Genomic DNA, 19,174 nt, shown 5'->3' with positions numbered 1-19,174 from the left:
CTTGAAGATAAGGACTGAGACTTTGAATTTGACTTGATATTTTATGGAAAGCCAATCTAGAAAGAAGATGTGGCTTGATGTGCTCATGGTATTCCATGTTATTGAGGAGTGTACTATGACAAACATTTAAAAAGGCAACAGGAAGTTCTGTACTTCATGTATTAGGGCTCTGATGTTGTTACTTGGTATGATGGTATCATGCACCGACATCCTGTCATGTGCAGGATCCCACATATGTCCTCTCCAGCTGTTCCTGATTTCTCTGGATCCTCAAGACCTGTTAGTCCCATATACTTCAGTCTTATTGCACAAAGCACTATTGAATGCTCTTTGTGGCTGGAAGTGAGTAGATACTATGAAGGCCACAAGATTTTAGAGCTGGAGAGAATTGTAGTGGCAAATGATGCCAGTTGCAAAGGATGGGAGAGCTCATTCAGGGAACAAAGCCAAATAAGGGTTGTATATGTACAAGGAGCTTCAACCCAGTATCAACTGGCTTGAGCTCAGAGCAATCAGGTATGCCCTAGTAACCGTAGCCACGGAGTTGAACAATCATGATGTTCTAGTGATGTCCACCATAGTTGAAGTTGCTTATATCAACAAAGAACCACCAGATCCACAGCCAAGCTATGAAAATCTAACCTGCTGTGGATTCACAGATGCACACTCTCATCCATGTCTGGAAGGACTGCTGTGTGCCTTTCCACCATTTACAGTTCTCCCCAGGGCAATTCACTGCGTACATCCAATGAAGTGAGCTGTAGCTCACAAAAGCTTATGTCAAATAAATTTGTTAGTCTCTAAAGTGCCACAAGTACTCCTTTTCTTTTTGAGGATACAGATTAACACGGCTGCTACTCTGAAACCTGAGGTAATTCTGGTGGCCCCATGTTGGCTAAGGAAACCCTGGTTTTCAGACTTGATTTTGTTGGCAGTCTGCCCTCCATTTTTCCTCCCACACCAAAAGGATCTTCTATTGCAAGAACTTTGTGACACTCTGGGGTGCAATCCAGACCAGTGAGGGGCTATGTCACCCCTGCCATGCAACCTTGGGTGCCTTCCAATGCTTTGCTGTTGTAGCTTCCAACTTGGGTATCACAACACAGCCTCCCCTAAGTGTCTATGTATATCTACCACCCTGGTTCAGCAGCTCTGACCTCAGCATCCTGAAGCATACACCAATCACACTCTGGATTTCTCCAACCTTGGTTATTACTTGCAGGGTGACTCCAATACACTTCTAGTCCCAGATCTTTCCCCCCAAAAACATGTATTTAGCACTGTCCAGCCTTCTCCTGGACAGTCCTGATTTATGTTAGGTCTGTTGCCCCTCTAAGGGAATCAAGATACAACAGCTTGCCATCTCAAATGGAGTTTCCCACACAGTTCACAGCATTGGATTAGTTTTGATTAAAGAATAAAACAAGCTTATTTAACTACAAAATGAGTACAAGTAATAACATTGCTGGGCAAACTCTCAGCCCAGGATCTTCTCCCAAGGTCCAAAAGCTGTTTTCTTTTGTACTCTTAGGTGAAAGAGAGAGATGAAATGAGAGAGATAATTTGGGTTGTGTTTGCCCCTCACTTTTTTGGTTCAGTCCCCTTTTGAGATGCAATTTTCTGAAGAAAGAAAAGGAGTACTTGTGGCACCTTAGAGACTAACAAATTTATTAGAGCATAAGCTTTCGTGAGCTACAAGTGAGCTGTAGCTCACGAAAGCTTATGCTCTAATAAATTTGTTAGTCTCTAAGGTGGCTGTATTTCAAGGAATCCCTGTTGAGGTTACAGGGACAAACCATCCCGATGAGTCGAAAGAATAGTAAATATGGCAGGCGACCAGCTTGGCTTAATGGTGAAATCCTAGCGGATCTTAAACATAAAAAAGAAGCTTACAAGAAGTGGAAGGTTGGACATATGACCAGGGAAGAGTATAAAAATATTGCTCGGGCATGTAGGAAAGATATCAGGAGGGCCAAATCGCAAATGGAGCTGCAGCTAGCAAGAGATGTCAAGAGTAACAAGAAGGGTTTCTTCAGGTATGTTGGCAACAAGAAGAAAGCCAAGGAAAGTGTGGGCCCCTTACTGAATGAGGGAGGCAAGCTAGTGACAGAGGATGTGGAAAAAGCTAATGTACTCAATGCTTTTTTTGCTTCTGTTTTCACTAACAAGGTCAGCTCCCAGACTGCTGTGCTGGGCAACACAAAATGGGGAAGAGATGGCCAGCCCTCTGTAGAGATAGAGGTGGTTAGGGACTATTTAGAAAAGCTGGACGTGCACAAGTCCATGGGGCCGGACGAATTGCATCCGAGAGTGCTGAAGGAATTGGCGGCTGTGATTGCAGAGCCCTTGGCCATTATCTTTGAAAACTCGTGGCGAACGGGGGAAGTCCCGGATGACTGGAAAAAGGCTAATGTAGTGCCCATCTTTAAAAAAGGGAAGAAGGAGGATCCTGGGAACTACAGGCCGGTCAGCCTCACCTCAGTCCCTGGAAAAATCATGGAGCAGGTCCTCAAAGAATCAATCCTGAAGCACTTAGAGGAGAGGAAAGTGATCAGGAACAGTCAGCATGGATTCACCAAGGGAAGGTCATGCCTGACTAATCTAATCGCCTTTTATGATGAGATTACTGGTTCTGTGGATGAAGGGAAAGCAGTGGATGTATTGTTTCTTGACTTTAGCAAAGCTTTTGACACGGTCTCCCACAGCATTCTTGTCAGCAAGTTAAGGAAGTATGGGCTGGATGAATGCACTATAAGGTGGGTAGAAAGCTGGCTAGATTGTCGGGCTCAACGGGTAGTGATCAATGGCTCCATGTCTAGTTGGCAGCCGGTGTCAAGTGGAGTGCCCCAGGGGTCGGTCCTGGGGCCCGTTTTGTTCAATGTCTTCATAAATGATCTGGAGGATGGTGTGGATTGCACTCTCAGCAAATTTGCGGATGATACTAAACTGGGAGGAGTGGTAGATACGCTGGAGGGGAGGGATAGGATACAGAAGGACCTAGACAAATTGGAGGATTGGGCCAAAAGAAATCTAATGAGGTTCAATAAGGATAAGTGCAGGGTCCTGCACTTAGGATGGAAGAATCCAATGCACCGCTACAGACTAGGGACCGAATGGCTCGGCAGCAGTTCTGCGGAAAAGTACCTAGGGGTGACAGTGGACGAGAAGCTGGATATGAGTCAGCAGTGTGCCCTTGTTGCCAAGAAGGCCAATGGCATTTTGGGATGTATAAGTAGGGGCATAGCGAGCAGATCGAGGGACGTGATCGTTCCCCTCTATTCGACACTGGTGAGGCCTCATCTGGAGTACTGTGTCCAGTTTTGGGCCCCACACTACAGGAAGGATGTGGATAAATTGGAAAGAGTACAACGAAGGGCAACGAAAATGATTAGGGGTCTAGAGCACATGACTTATGAGGAGAGACTGAGGGAGCTGGGATTGTTTAGTCTGCAGAAGAGAAGAATGAGGGGGGATTTGATAGCTGCTTTCAACTACCTGAAAGGGGGTTTCAAAGAGGATGGCTCTAGACTGTTCTCAATGGTAGCAGATGACAGAACGAGGAGTAATGGTCTCAAGTTGCAATGGGGGAGGTTTAGATTGGATATTAGGAAAAACTTTTTCACTAAGAGGGTGGTGAAACACTGGAATGCGTTACCTAGGGAGGTGGTAGAATCTCCTTCCTTAGAGGTTTTTAAGGTCAGGCTTGACAAAGCCCTGGCTGGGATGATTTAACTGGGACTTGGTCCTGCTTTGAGCAGGGGGTTGGACTAGATGACCTTCTGGGGTCCCTTCCAACCCTGATATTCTATGATTCTATGATTCTAAGTACTCCTTTTCTTTTTGCGAATACAGACTAACACGGCTGCTACTCTGAAACCTGTCATTTTTCTGAAGGTTATTCCTCAAAGCAAATTTTATACTAACAGTAAAGAAGGCAACATGGAGTCCAGTGGTGAAAGAAGTCCATGCTGTATCTTTTTACGTCTCTTTGCTGAACTGTAGATTTGCCTTCCCTGTCCCTTTCCTTCCCGCCTTCCCCAACCCTTTCATGCTAAAGAATGGCCACTTGTTAGGTGATGGCCCACCAACTTTGATGACACCTGGCTCGGATCGTCAATTTGTCCTTTGTCTTTGAGAAACAGATTTACTCACTTCCCAGACTTGTCTGGTAAACACACTTCAATATTGATTTCAGCTTATATTCGTAACAGTTCTTAGTTCTCAACTCATACCTTACTATCCATATGTTGTGCATAGATTATTACTGTAGTGTGTAGCGTGTAAATACAAAGTGTGCATTTTGTCAGACTGATCTGCTACTCAGACTCAGGGAGGACAAATCTGGCTGGAGGGGCAGGAGAAGCAAGCAGCTGCATAGGGCACCAAGAAATTTGGTGCTCCAAATATCCTGGTGCCCTACGGAGCTGTGTACTTTGCGTATGGGTAAGGACGGCCCTGCCATGGGATGACCTTTGCCTCTCAACATATGAATATATATTTCACCACCATGTTTTAAAGTGGAATTAATATCTGCTCAGCAGTAGGAAATGTTCAGATTTCCAAATTTCACTATGCTCAATAACTTGTTAGTTAATACCTCAAGAATTTAATGTATGAGCAGGCGCTGTTTCATACTGATGGGGTCTTCTAGGGGCTGGCAACTCCCATCCTTCCCTGACTGATAGTTCTAGTTGTGCCTCTCAGCAGGCTGAAAAAGAAGACCCACTGTAAGTGACCTGCAGAGTTTACCACTAGAAGAAAGGAAATTTTCAGCAAGGTAAGATACATTTTCCTATTGCTAGTCTGATTAGGTAGAATTGTGCACTCACCCTGCACTCTTTGCATAAATGTGAATGACAACACAAGGAGAAGTGCTGTGGGGAATCAGTCTCCTTACTACTGGCAGTTCAGCATGTACATCCTTAAAGGGGGGTTAGCAAGCTTTCAAATATAGCAGAGAGTCAATTAAAGAAAAAGCAAGCTTGGAATGAAAATAAGGTGGAACTACTTTAATAAAGTTCAGACAGATAAATCCACCACCATTCTAGAAAATCTCCACCCAGATTATAGGAATGGTATTTGCATACTGTGGGCCAGATTGAGAGTAGAGTCTAAATTGGTGTACCTTAATCCTTCCGTTCCCACAAGTATATGTTACACGAACGGTGATTCACACCACTTACCAATGTGCACCTTACATCCCCTGAGAATTTGGCCCACTAAATCTGGGTAGAAGAGAGTCTAAAATGATGTATCTCACAAGCTGCAGGGCTAGAAGCGAGAAAAATAAAAGGTACCTAACAAGACTGGAAGAAGATGCAACTCGCATCTTCTTACACGTATTACACCTTTTTCCCAGATTCTCTGCAGGTAAGTTACATCAACTCAGACATGCTCACTTACCGACACATAACATTCCGCTATAATATTGCTTCTTAATGAAGCCCAATGTAGCCTGGGTTTGAGAGCCATTTAGGATCATTTTCACCTGTGAGTTCAAGATAAAAGTTTTGGGTTTTTCAAGTCCCTTTGCTTACTATGGTGTTTGCAGTACAGGAATGTGTTCTTTAAAGGCTCATCCACACTAAAAACTACATTACCTCCATATAGGTGCACATAACAAAATTCATGTGGCGGGGGTGGGGCTGATGGATTCGGAGTGTAGGAGGGGGCTCAGGGCTGGGGCAGAGGGTTGGAGTGCAGGGGGGTGAGGACTCTGGCTGGGGATGCAGGCTCTGGGGTGGGGCTGGGGAATGAGAGTTTGGGATGCAGGCTTCCCCAGGGCTACAGCAGGGAGAGAGGACTCCTCTCAGCTCTCTCTCCCCACAGCAGCACCTGGGCTGGGGCAGGAGAGGCACTTCTCCCCTGGCTGCAGCAGGTCCAGGCCAGGGCTGGGTTGGGGCTGGGGGAGGGGTGCCTCTCCCCCGACTACGGCAGGTCCAGGGCTAGGGGAGAGGCATCTCTTCCTGCCGCAGCCTGAGTGCCTACGCAGCGCTTAATAGGCTGCTCCGCGGCTGCGCAGTTTAGAAGGAATTTATTCATGGTAACTAACATGATGCCAAACACAACTTATCACAGGCACTGCAGGGACTGTAGTATTTAACATAATCTCTGGTTAATCTGGTGGGCAGGTAATATTATATTAAATGTGACCATCCCTGTCTACATGGTGTAACATCATATTAGCTACCACAACCCTGATGTTCTAACATAATGTAATTTCCCAGTGACAAGCCCGAAAGGGTAGTTTGTGTGCATCCCTGTGTGGGCATAATGCAGGGGTAGGGGGAGAGGACATAAGAATCTGTTTCATCCCCATGTCCTTTATGCTCCAGTGCAACAATGAGGCACACCACTGATCACCCGGCACACAAGAACTGGGAGACTCAGAACCACCTGCATGGCTAGAAACTCCATGGGGCAGATAGGAAGCCCTAGCTTAGCTGGTATGACCCTGAATCCTGTAAAATGATGTAGTCGCAGCTACTGCTTGATATATCCTCCCAGAACTTTCAGTACATTACCTAGGGCAGTGGTTCTCAAACTAGGGCCGTTGCTTGTTCAGGTAAAGCCCGTGGTGGGCCAGGCCGGTTTGTTTACCTGCCGCGTCTGCAGGTTCGGCTGATCGCAGCTCCCACTGGCTGCGGTTCACCGCTCCAGGCCAATGGGGCGTGAAAGTGGCGGGAAATGGCGCGAGCTGAGGGATGTGCTGCCTGCCCTTCCTGCAGCCCCCATTGGCCTGGAGCGACAAACTGCAGCCAATGGGAGCCGCGATCGGCTGAACGTGTGGACGCATCAGGTAAACAAACCGACCCGGCTCGCCAGGGGCTTTCCCTGAACAAGTGGCGGCCCTAGTTTGAGAACCACTGACTTAGAGCAGGCACTGCTCTGAGGGTTGATACCAGGGTGTGTGGCTTGTCAGTTCCCTCACTCACTGTCAGCTGTAACTGAAAGCCAAACTTAGGCTCTACGTGTTGAGATATGGGAAGAGATTGGGACCTCAGCAAACTCTTCACCCTCTGGAGATCAGCTTCTCTTCCACTGTCGAAGCCTTTCTGTTTTGTTGTCACCTGTTTTTGAAGCCTTAGCTACAGCACAGCAAGGTCTCCATAAATGATGTTCAGTTGGATTGCACTCTCTAAAGTCAAAGTCAGCAAATGGATTTTTGTACAGTCTGCATGGAATCCCTGTAAGAAGCCTGAGTTGAGGGTCCAGGTCTGTAATCAGCAATGACAATTCTGCTTCCTGAGATTGCAGAGTGCTAACCAAGGATTCAGATAACTTCTAAAGGCTAAACACAGAACTCAGGAAAACCACATACTCACTCGGAATGCCATGGTCAAAGAGAAATCAGCACACATTAAGACCATCAACCCTAATGAGAATTAACTGAGAAAATAAAAAGAGCTGCTCTAAACCAAAACAACCCGCCCCCGCACCAGTGGCTGTTAGAAAAGAACTGAAGCCAGACTTACATAATAACTCTTTGCTGAGCAGCTTGTTTTAAGCAATGAACATCAGACATGCTGTCTGAAAAGGTGAAGAGGACTAAATACAAAAAAGTATGAACAGGGTGAAGCCCATATGGAGATTTTAACTCCACTGAAAAAAGACACTGTTAATTTCAGCCAGAAAATAGAGCAGGAAACTCTTCGCCAGTGGGCAGATCAGGAAATCAGACTATTAGAAACTTGTCATTGCATGCTAAATTAGGTCTTATCAGTTTAATTATCACAGAATTCCATTAAGACTGTGTAGCTCTGGATAAGGAAAGCTGCAGTCACTGAATGATGGAGGTAATTGTTTTCTAAATGGAAGATTTCCATTTTCAGACAAGAGCTACACTGTGACCAGTTTACAGTGATTGGCCTTGTCTCAACACGTGCACTATGTAGGGAGAATTGACTTTTACTCCCTCCCCCCATATGATTTTTTAAAAACAAACAAAAAAGCGTCGCTGTGAAAGTTAGTAGAAATGAGCTATAATATGTTTTACATATATAATGTTCTAAAGTGATGCAATATGCTCTAGGATAATTATAATTTGAATTGTTTAATTGTGCAGCAGTTATAAACATATTTGATTTAAGACCTGTTAGTTTGCTAATATTGGCCAGATTGTGACCTGGCTTGCAAGGGAGTGAGGGGATATAAGGTTGCTTCAGAGCATACTTCCTCCTCAAAAACAAGGGAGAACCTGGATGGCAGTGTGTGACTCTTAGGGTTGGTTTGCACTTACGACAGCGTGTAGAGTACATATGCTACATGCCTGTGTCAAGGTTCCTTTCCCACTCTGAACGCTAGGGTACAGATGTGGGGACCTGCATGAAAAACTCCTAAGCTTACTTTTACCAGCTTAGGTTAAAACTTCCCCAAGGTACAAACTATTTTACCTTTTGCCCTTAGACTTTTGCTGCCACCACCAAACGTCTAACCAGTATATTATTATTAGGAAAGAGTCCATTTCGAAACGTCTTCCTCCACCCAATCCTCCCAAAAGTTACCCCCCCTTCCTGGGGAAGGTTTGATAAAAATCCTCACCAATTTCCACAGACCCAAACCCTTGGACCTTAAGAACAATGAAAAAGCATTCAGACTCTTAAAAGAAGAATTTTAATAGAAGAAAAAATAAAAAGAATCACCTGTAAAATCAGGATGGTAAATACCTTACAGGGTAATTAGATTCAAAACATAGAGAATCCCTCTAGGCAAAACCTTAAGTTACAAAAAAACACAAAAACAGGAATATCCATTCCATTCAGCATAGCTTATTTTCTCAGTCATTTAAAGAAATCAGAATCTAACGCATATCTAGCTAGATTACTTACTAAATTCTAAGACTCCATTCCTGTTCTGTCCCTGGTAAAAGCATCACACAGACAGAGAGAGGCTTTGTTTCTCCCTCCCCGCAGCTTTTGAAAGTATCTTGTCTCCTCATTGGTCATTTTGGTCAGGTGCCAGCGAGGTTATTCTTGCTTCTTAACCCTTTACAGTTGAAAGGGTTTTTCCTCTGGCCAGAAGGGATTTTAAAGGTGTTTACCCTTCCCTTTATATTTATGACATGCCCCCCCAAATCACAGATAGGATGAAACGCTGGCTGGGTTTTCTTCCTGAAGCTCTAGGAAAAAACAGAGTTAATAAAACACATACACGTCTAAATATACTACCAAGTATATAAAGACTAACAATATTTTCCACATCTCAAGGACGATTTTAACCAGTTGATTCTGGGAAACTTTCATGGGAGAGTTCATCAGCCACTTTGTTAGAAGCTCCTGAGATGTGTTGGATGTCGAAATCAAAATCTTGGAGAGCTATACTCCACAGAATAAGATTTTTGTTATTTCCCGTGGCAGTATGAAGCCACTGTAACGCAGCATGGTCAGTTTGCAGGTGGAAACGCCATCCCCAAACATATGGGCGTAGCTTTTCCAGAACGTAGACAATGGCGTAATATTGGACACTTCTTAGCCTTAATAGTTAGTCCTGCCTCCTTTATGCGCTCCAAGACTTTTTGTAGATGTTCCAGGTGTTCTTCCCAGGAATCCGAAAATATGGCCACATTGTCAAAGTGACTGCATACTCTCCTAATCCCGCTAGGAGACCATCTACAAGTCTTTGGAAGGTGGCGGGTGCATTCCGCAGCCCGAAAGGGAGTACATTAAATTCATACAGCCCGACAGGGGTGGTGAAGGCTGACCTTTCCTTGGCGGATTCATCTATCGGTACCTGCCAGTACCCCTTGGTTAAGTCCAAGGTAGACATGAACTGGGCCCGTCCCAGTTTCTCTAATAGTTCATCTGTGCATGGCATTGGATGGTTGTCGGGGCGAGTTACAGCATTTAGCTTACGGTAGTCCACGCAAAAACGTATTTCCCCATCTGGTTTGGAAACTAGAACCATTGGAGATGCCCATGCACTGCCAGAGGGGCGGATTACACCCATCTGTAACATATCCAGGATCTCCCATTCTATAGCAGTTTTATCTTGAGGAGACACCCGGTAAGGTTGGACTTTAATTGGGCGAGCATTACCTGTGTCAATGGAGTGGTATGCCCGTTCAGTCAGTCCTGGAGTGGCTGAGAACGTCAGCACGTAGCTAGTGCACAGTTCCTGGATCTGCTGTCGCTGCATATGCCCAAGGGTCATGGAGAGATTCACCTCTTCCACGCCACTAGCACTTTCCCCTTCGTAGTAGACACCTTCAGGCCACTCAGCGTCATCTCGTCCCTGTGCTGTAAACTGACAAACCTTTAATTCTCTGGAATAAAAGGGCTTTAGAGAATTAATATGGTATACCTTAGGCTTTCGGTTGGAGGTGGGGAATGCTATGAGATAATTAACAGCTCCCAGGCGCTCCTGGACCGTGAATGGCCCTTCCCACGATGCTTCCATTTTATGGGCCTGGAGTGCCTTTAAGACCATGACCTGGTCCCCTACTTTGAAGGAACGCTCTCTAGCATGTTTATCATACCAGGCTTTTTGCTCTTTTTGAACATCCTGTAGATTTTCTTTAGCCAGTGCTAGAGAGGTTCAGAGGATGTTTCGTAGGTTGGTTACAAAGTCCAGAATGTTAATTACTGGAGAAGGTGTAAATCCCTCCCATTGCTGCTTCACCAACTGTAACGGCCCCTTAACCTCGCGGCCATATACAAGTTCAAATGGTGAAAACCCTAAACTAGGATGTGGTACAGCTCTGTAGGCAAAGAACAACTGCTGCAACACTAAGTCCCAATCATTGGAGTGCTCATTTACGAATTTATGTATCATGGCCCCCAAAGTTCCATTAAACTTCTCCACCAGGACATTTGTTTCATGGTGGTAAGGAGTGGCAACCAATGGAACCCCATGAGCTTCCCAAAGGCTTTCCATAGTTCCTGCCAGGAAATTAGTTCCTGCATCTGTGAGGATGTCGGAGGGCCAACCTACTCTGGCAAAAATGTCTGCTAGTGCCTGGCACACACTTTTAGCCCTGGTATTGCTTAGAGCCGCTGCTTCCGGCCATCAGGTGGCAAAATCCATGAAAGTCAGTATGTGCTGCTTTCCTCTGGGTGTCTTTTTCGGAAAAGGACCCAGAATATCTACAGCTACTCGCTGAAATGGAACTTCAATGATGGGGAGTGGCTGGAGAGGGGCTTTGACCTGATCTTGGGGTTTTCCCACTTTTTGGCATACCTCACAAGACCGGACATAGGTAGAAATATCCTTGCCCATTCCCTCCCAGTGGAATGACCTCCCCAAACAGTCTTTGGTCCTGTTCACCCCAGCATGGCCACTAGGATGATCGTGGGCTAAGCTCAAGAGCTTGACCCGGTACTTAGTTGGAACTACCAACTGTCTCTGAGGATGCCAGTCTTCCTGGTGTCCACCAGAAAGAGTTTCCTTGTATAAAAGTCCTCTTTCTGCAACAAACCTGGATTGATTAGAAGAGCTGAGAGGCGGTGAGTTGTTCTGTGCCGCCGTCCAAGCTTTTTGGAGGCTTTCATCTACTTCCTGTTTCATCTGGAACTGTTCCCTTGATGCTGGAGACATCAGTTCCTCACTGGATTGTGGACCTATGCTTGCTTCCTCTAGAAGCGATGTAGGAGATGGGGCTGTTTCCGTTGACTGTGAACCACTCTCCGCTGGTGCACTACATTGGGGTTCAGGCTCCGGCTGAGCCTCTTGTGTAGGGTTATGGGCTGCTGCTGGTTCAGGTTCGGTGGGGCCCTCTGGTGTTGGGGTTGCAAGTACTGGATTCAGTGCTGGCAATGGGTTTGGTGCTAGTTGTTCTGCCGGTTCCGGTTCTGGCTCTGTCTGGGTCTCTGGGACTGGATCCACTACTGCTGTTGCAGACATTGGCCTGGTGTCTGGGTCCATCACCTCTGACCTGGTAGGTCCTGGTAGAAGTTTCCGGAACAGAGCTAGGTATGACGGCTTGTTTAGCCTGGCTGCGGGTGACCATTCCCACCCTCTTGACTCGCTTCACATGATTGGCCAAGTCTTCCCCCGACAGCATGGGGATGGGATAATCATCATAGACTGCAAAAGGCCACGTTCCTGACCAGCCCTTGTACTGGACAGACAACTTGGCTGTAGGCAAATTGAAAGAGTTGGACTTGAAGGGTTGAATTGTCACTTGGATCTCTGGGTTGATTAAATTGGAGTCCACTAAGGAAGCATGGATAGCTGACACTTGTGCTCCAGTGTCCCTCCACGCGGTGACCTTCTTCCCGCCCACACTCACGGTTTCCCTCCACTCCAAGGGTATCTGGGAGGTATCTGGGCCTGAGGACCTCTGATCTGATTCCAGTTCAATGAACTGTAATCTGTTGGAGTTCTTGGGGCAGTTGGCCTTTACATGCCCCGGCTCGTTACATTTAAAACATTGTCCAGCTGACAGGTCACTGGGGTGAGGGGGATTGCTAGAGAACGGTGTGGCGGGACGATAAGGTGGCTGGAGGGTTCCTTGGGGGGTAGTTGGGGCCTTGGGCTGCCCCCTATAGTAGGGTGTGGTTTGAGGTTGTCCCTTCTGGTATCTGCTCCAAATGCGACCAGTTTTTTTCTTTTTTGTCATCTCTACCCATTTGGCTCCAATCTTCCCCGCCTCGATTACAGTTTTGGGCTTCGGATCTAGGATGTATCTTTCGGTTTCCTCAGGAACACCCTCTAAGAACTGCTCCATTTGCATTAGGAAGGGCAAATCTTCTGGAGATTTAACACTTGCTCCTTTCAGAGTAGCAGCCGTGTTAGTCTGTATTCGCAAAAAGAAAAGGAGTACTTGTGGCACCTTAGAGACTAACAAATTTATTAGAGCATAAGCTTTCGTGAGCTACAGCTCACTTCATCGGATGCATTTGGTGGAAAAAACAGAGGAGAGATTTATATACACACACACAGAGAACATGAAACAATGGGTTTATCATACACACTGTAAGGAGAGTGATCACTTAAGATAAGCCATCACCAACAGCAGCGGGGGGAAGGAGGAAAACCTTTCATGGTGACAAGCAGGTAGGCTAATTCCAGCAGTTAACAAGAATATCAGAGGAACAGTGGGGGGTGGGGTGGGAGGGAGAAATACCATGGGGAAAGAGTTTTACTTTGTGTAATGACTCATCCATTCCCAGTCTCTATTCAAGCCTAAGTTAATTGTATCCAGTTTGCAAATTAATTCCAATTCAGCAGTCTCTCGTTGGAGTCTGTTTTTGAAGCTTTTTTGTTGAAGGATAGCCACTCTTAGGTCTGTGATCGAGTGACCAGAGAGATTGAAGTGTTCTCCAACTGGTTTTTGAATGTTATAATTCTTGACGTCTGATTTGTGTCCATTCATTCTTTTACGTAGAGACTGTCCAGTTTGGCCAATGTACATGGCAGAGGGGCATTGCTGGCACATGATGGCATATATCACATTGGTAGATGCACAGGTGAACGAGCCTCTGATGGTGTGGCTGATGTGATTAGGCCCTATGATGGTATCCCCTGAATAGATATGTGGACAGAGTTGGCAACGGGCTTTGTTGCAAGGATAGGTTCCTGGGTTAGTGGTTCTGTTGTGTGGTGTGTGGTTGCTGGTGAGTATTTGCTTCAGATTGGGGGGCTGTCTGTAAGCAAGGACTGGTCTGTCTCCCAAGATCTGAGAGAGCGATGGCTCGTCCTTCAGGATAGGTTGTAGATCCTTGATGATGCGTTGGAGGGGTTTTAGTTGGGGGCTGAAGGTGATGGCTAGTGGCGTTCTGTTGTTTTCTTTGTTGGGCCTGTCCTGTAGTAGGTGACTTCTGGGTACTCTTCTGGCTCTGTCAATCTGTTTCTTCACTTCAGCAGGTGGGTACTGTAGTTGTAGGAATGCATGATAGAGATCTTGTAGGTGTTTGTCTCTGTCTGAGGGGTTGGAGCAAATGCGGTTATATCGTAGCGCTTGGCTGTAGACAATGGATCGAGTGGTATGATCTGGATGAAAGCTAGAGGCATGTAGGTAGGAATAGCGGTCAGTAGGTTTCCGATATAGGGTGGTGTTTATGTGACCATCGCTTATTAGCACCGTAGTGTCCAGGAAGTGGATCTCTTGTGTGGACTGGTCCAGGCTGAGGTTGATGGTGGGATGGAAATTGTTGAAATCATGGTGGAATTCCTCAAGAGCTTCTTTTCCATGGGTCCAGATGATGAAGATGTCATCAATGTAGCGCAAGTAGAGTAGGGGCATTAGGGAACGAGAGCTGAGGAAGCGTTGTTCTAAGTCAGCCATAAAAATGTTGGCATACTGTGGGGCCATGCGGGTACCCATCGCAGTGCCGCTGATTTGAAGGTATACATTGTCACCAAATGTGAAATAGTTATGGGTCAGGACAAAGTCACAAAGTTCTGCCACCAGGTTAGCCGTGACAGTATCGGGGATACTGTTCCTGACGGCTTGTAGTCCATCTTTGTGTGGAATGTTGGTGTAGAGGGCTTCTACATCCATAGTGGCTAGGATGGTGTTTTTAGGAAGATCACCAATGGACTGTAGTTTCCTCAGGAAATCGGTGGTGTCTCGAAGATAGCTGGGAGTGCTGGTAACGAAGGGCCTGAGGAGGGAGTCTACATAAAGCTTATGCTCTAATAAATTTGTTAGTCTCTAAGGTGCCACAAGTACTCCTTTTCTTTTTGCGAACACTTGCTCCTGATATCCAGGCATCCCAATGTTTCACAATGTGGTAGGCATGTCAGGTAAATGACACGTCTGGTTTCCACCTTAGGGCTCTGAACCGCCGATGGGAATGCTCAGGTGTTAGCCCCATTCTGACTCTCGCCTTGGTTTTAAACAGTTCATACTGGTTCATGTGTTCCTTAGGCATTTCAGCCGCCACGTCAGCTAAAGATCCACTGAGCTGCAGCCTCAGCTCTACCATATATTGATCTGTAGAGATGCTGTACCCAAGGCAGGCCCTTTTGAAGTTTTCGAAGAAGGCCTCAGTATCATCGCCTGCCTTGTAGGTGGGGAACTTTCTGGGATGGGAAGTGGTACCTGGAGAAGGATTGCTAGGGTTTGTTGGTATATTCTGCTCAGCCTTTGCCTTCTCCATCTCCAGTGCATGCTTCCTCTCTTTTTCCTTCTCCTCCTCCACATGCTTCCTCTCTTTTTCCTTCTCCTCCATTTCTTTGGCCCTTACCTCCATTCCCATCCGCATGAGTTCTTTCTGTCTTTCATGTTCCTTTTGTTTTTCCTCAATCTCAAATCTGGCTAATTCCAGCTTTTGTTGAACCGTGGAGTCTGTCATCCTGACCTCTCTGTTTTTAATTAACTTTACACCTGAGAGTTAGAAAGAAAATGAACAAAAAAAAACTTGGCTTGTAAAATTTTGCTGTGCTGTCCAGATACCTATGTTCTCTGATAGTGATTGTCAGCCTACAGTGAAATCCTTTAAAAAAAAACCTAACACCTTTGTTTCCAGGCAAATAGGCAGAAAACCCCTCTCGTTACTCTTAGATTAAAAAAAAAAAACTTCTTCAGGTCTGTGAAGACGGGTGAATTTCCCTGCAGGAGGTTAACTACCCTGCCTTTAGGTAGAGAAAACTCCAGCTTATAAAAGACAATTCCCTTTTGTCTCCAGTCTGGCCCCAAAGCACAGGAAAAAAAACAACTCTAACTGCTTTCAGCCAAAAACCTGCTTTTCAGCATCCCAAAGGAAAAAAAAAATTCCTTTTAAAGATCTGTGCTTCTTGTTCAAAAAATCAAAATCCAAAAAACCTCCCCAAAAACTAACACCTTTGTCTCCAGGCAAATAGACAGAAAACCCCTCTAGTTGCTCTTAGGTAAAAACAACTTCAGGTCAAGGTTCCTTCCCCACTCTGAATGCAAGGGTAGAGATGTGGGGACCTGCATGAAAACCTCCTAAGCTTACTTTTACCAGCTTAGGTTAAAATTTCCCTAAGGTACACACCATTTTACCTTTTGCCCTTGGACTTTCGCTGCCACCACCAAACGTCTAACCGGTATATTATTAGGAAAGAGTCCGTTTGGAAATGTCTTTCCCCCCCAGCTTTTTAAAGTATCTTGTTTCCTCATTGGTCATTTTGGTCAGGTGCCAGTGAGGTTATCCTAGCTTCTTAACCCCTTACAGGTGAAAGGGTTTTTCCTCTGTCCAGGAGGGATTTTAAAGATGTTTACCCTTCCCTTTATATTGATGACAGCCCGTTTAGTATGGGTATAAATAGTAATGTAGTTGGTGGGACATGGGTTAGGTGAGTAGAGTGCCCTATATGCCTGAAATATAGGTTTATACCCTACTTGGCTCTCTGCATGATCAGGCAGTGCCTCCCCCATCTACACTGCTGTTCGTAGCAGTGCAGTGTCCCGCTGCCTCCCCGCTGCTGGCGCCTTTCGTCAATGTAGTGAAAGCTTCCAGCAACAGGGAAAGGCTCTGGCAGGGAGGAGCTGCTGGAGCCTTTCCTCACTGCATCCCCCCTGCTGCAGCCTTTCACTATTGCATGTAGTTACACATTGCGGTGAGTGTAAATGGTGCCTGCCTTTCAGTGCAGCATGTAGCTACTTGTATCCTACACACTGCTGCAAGTGTGGACAAGGTCTTCAGACTCATCATCTGCTTCAGAGACACCACAACAATTATGGCAAAGCCACCAGTGAGTCCATAGCAATAAAATAAAAAAAATTCCAAATAAATAGCACATTACCACAATATCATTGTAACTTGAAGTTATTTGACAATGAAGACCTAAGTAGGCAAACCAGAAAATTTAGCAGATGTAGTTTAGAATACTGCAGATAGCCCCGGTCACATGTGGACTAGTTAGATTCTGGTACATGCAGAGAATGTTACTTTTGTAAAGTATATTGGGTAGAATCACTTCAAGGGTGTCGAGGTGCAGAATATACCATATGTGTAAAATTGTCATATATCTGTGTGTTGGTGTCATTTTGTTACTTATTGAGTTAGATTTGATTTTTAATCACAATTCTAACTTCTAGTGAAGCAAATAGATTTTTAAGTGCAGAAAAAGGTCTAGAGGATTTTAATGGCATGGGTGAACCAGTAATTAGAAGGGAACAAGAAAGCAAACTTATGTGCTGCTTTTCCCCTTTTTGATATTCATAATCAGCAAGTTTAGCCCTGGTGTAAAGTGGTACAACTCCAGTGACTTACATGTCTGAGTATGGATTGATTATTCTAGTGTGCTCTGGTGAATACTCTGAACTTAATGGCTGATCAGCCCTGCAGACTATCCCAAATCAGACTTCGATCTCATCAGATCTTACCAGCTAAGGGGATGCCTTTAAATTCTTGAATAATTACTATTCACAATAGATATATTTTACAAAATATTTACAGTTTTTTCTATTCTTGGTATAGAACAGCGGTTCTTAACCCATGGCCCAGTTAGCATACAGCTGCGACCCAGCTCAGCTGTATGCTAAAGGCCAGGCTGAATGGCGGGGTTGGAGGCTGCTGGCCAGCCCCGCGGGGAATAGAGTCCAGGGCTGCTGGCCCACCCCTGGGGATTGGGGGTCTGCATTTGCCACCCAGCCCCACAGAGTGGGGGTCCAGGGCAGCCACATGGCGGGTGTTTGGGGCTCCTGACCAGCCCACTGGGGTCCAGGGTGGGTAGCTGGTCGGCTCCGCACAGCAGGGCTCAAGGGGCCAGGGAGCAGGCTGCCACTTCCCTGCCACCTAGCTCCTGCGGACCACAATGATAAATAAGTTGAGAACCACTGGCACGGAAAGTACTATAACTCTTTTGGAATAGGAAAATATTACAATATTGTTTTTTAAAGTCAAGATTTTAATTTTTGTCCCTGTGCCTAGGGCTGGGCTGAGTCAGTATTTTGATGGGAGACTTCTAAAGAAAAACAGTAAGGCTGCAGCATGGCAATTCGGAATTTGCACTTTCCACTCTGAAATAGTATTGCTCCACCATGGTCTAGGGAGCATTATATTGTTGCAAAGTACAATCTTTCAAATGAGATGTAAGCCAAGATTCTCACCATTTTGTGCTTTCTTCAAGTGAAAGATTGTTAGCTCATGGCTATTCTAACTATCAAGTGTCTCCCTAGCAGCTTCAATTCAAAGTTTTCTGATAAAGTTCTCTTCCTAACCTGCACAATACCTTTGAACAATTTGAATAGTTGCCATGTTCCATTGCAGAGATGATGCCATTTCTTTGAGTGAGGTAATTCTTGTGTCATATTGATTATCTAAGTGCCAACTGTGTGAACCAAAACTAGTCCCTACCCCGAAGAGTTTGCAACCTAACAGATTTATAAAATGCTTTGGGATCCTTTGGGTTAAAAAATGCAACCTGTATATGTGTAAGATGTCCTAATTCCACCTACTTTCTCAAATTAACTAAAAAAAATGAAATAACTTGAAAGTATAAAAACATAATCCGGGAACATAAATATGTATGTATGAGAATACATTCACCACAGTAGTGAGGCTGTGTTGCTATGTTCAAACTGCGTGGCACATCTTGCAACATTATCAGATGAAGCTATAAATAGGTAACATGTTTAGCAAATACTTTCTTTTGAAACATTTCTTCTCCCAGTAAAAGACAAAACAAGAACTGATTTTCCTGTTGCTGTTGTATTTTTGAATTCTAATTTGTTGAAACTGCCACATGTTTACTGTATTTTCTAAAATATCTAGAGATCCATGCAATGCATGGGCTGAAAATGTTGAGTTTGAAGGTACAGATTACTTTAAAGGGTTCTTCTAGTATTCAATAGAGTTTTAGGAAGAAAGACCTGGAAAATTAACCTATAGGTGTACCGTAGCACCAAGGAGCTATAGTCTGCCATTTTGGGAACAGGGCCAGGCCTATGATCCCCTGTTGTTATGTTGCAGTCAGAATCATGAAGGAGGAGGTGCAGGCTGCTGCTTGTAGAAGCAGTCATAAGATGTGTATTTCCTCTCCACTCTGTCAGCAACTTTCCTACCTAGAGTCATCCTGCCCTGTGCCAGTAAAGCAGTATAACTTCCCCCCCATTTTATAGCCATGATATAGGATTTTGCCTAATTTCAGTGAATTTAATTTTCACCTTTGTGAAAATGAAGATTTATAATAGAAAAGCTAAGAAGCTGTGAACTGTGGCTCAGATTGTCCCCTCCTTTGTGAAAACTCACTGGAAGAGACCTTGAGGGGAGAAAAACTCACCAAAGCTCCTATCAAGAGTTTCCTCTGTAACTGGGGTTAGGGG

General features: G+C 45.2%; 1 protein-coding gene across 2 annotated transcripts in view; it reads left to right on the top strand.

Moving 5' to 3' along the window:
- The window catches only part of NALCN (sodium leak channel, non-selective), a 389,689-nt gene that overhangs the window by 111,327 nt on the left and 259,188 nt on the right, over window positions 1–19,174 (top strand). The window lies entirely within an intron of this gene.

This window comes from Dermochelys coriacea, chromosome 1 (assembly GCF_009764565.3).
Source record: "Dermochelys coriacea isolate rDerCor1 chromosome 1, rDerCor1.pri.v4, whole genome shotgun sequence".
Lineage (NCBI taxonomy): Eukaryota > Metazoa > Chordata > Testudines > Dermochelyidae > Dermochelys > Dermochelys coriacea.
This window is presented reverse-complemented; position numbering and strand designations above follow the sequence as displayed.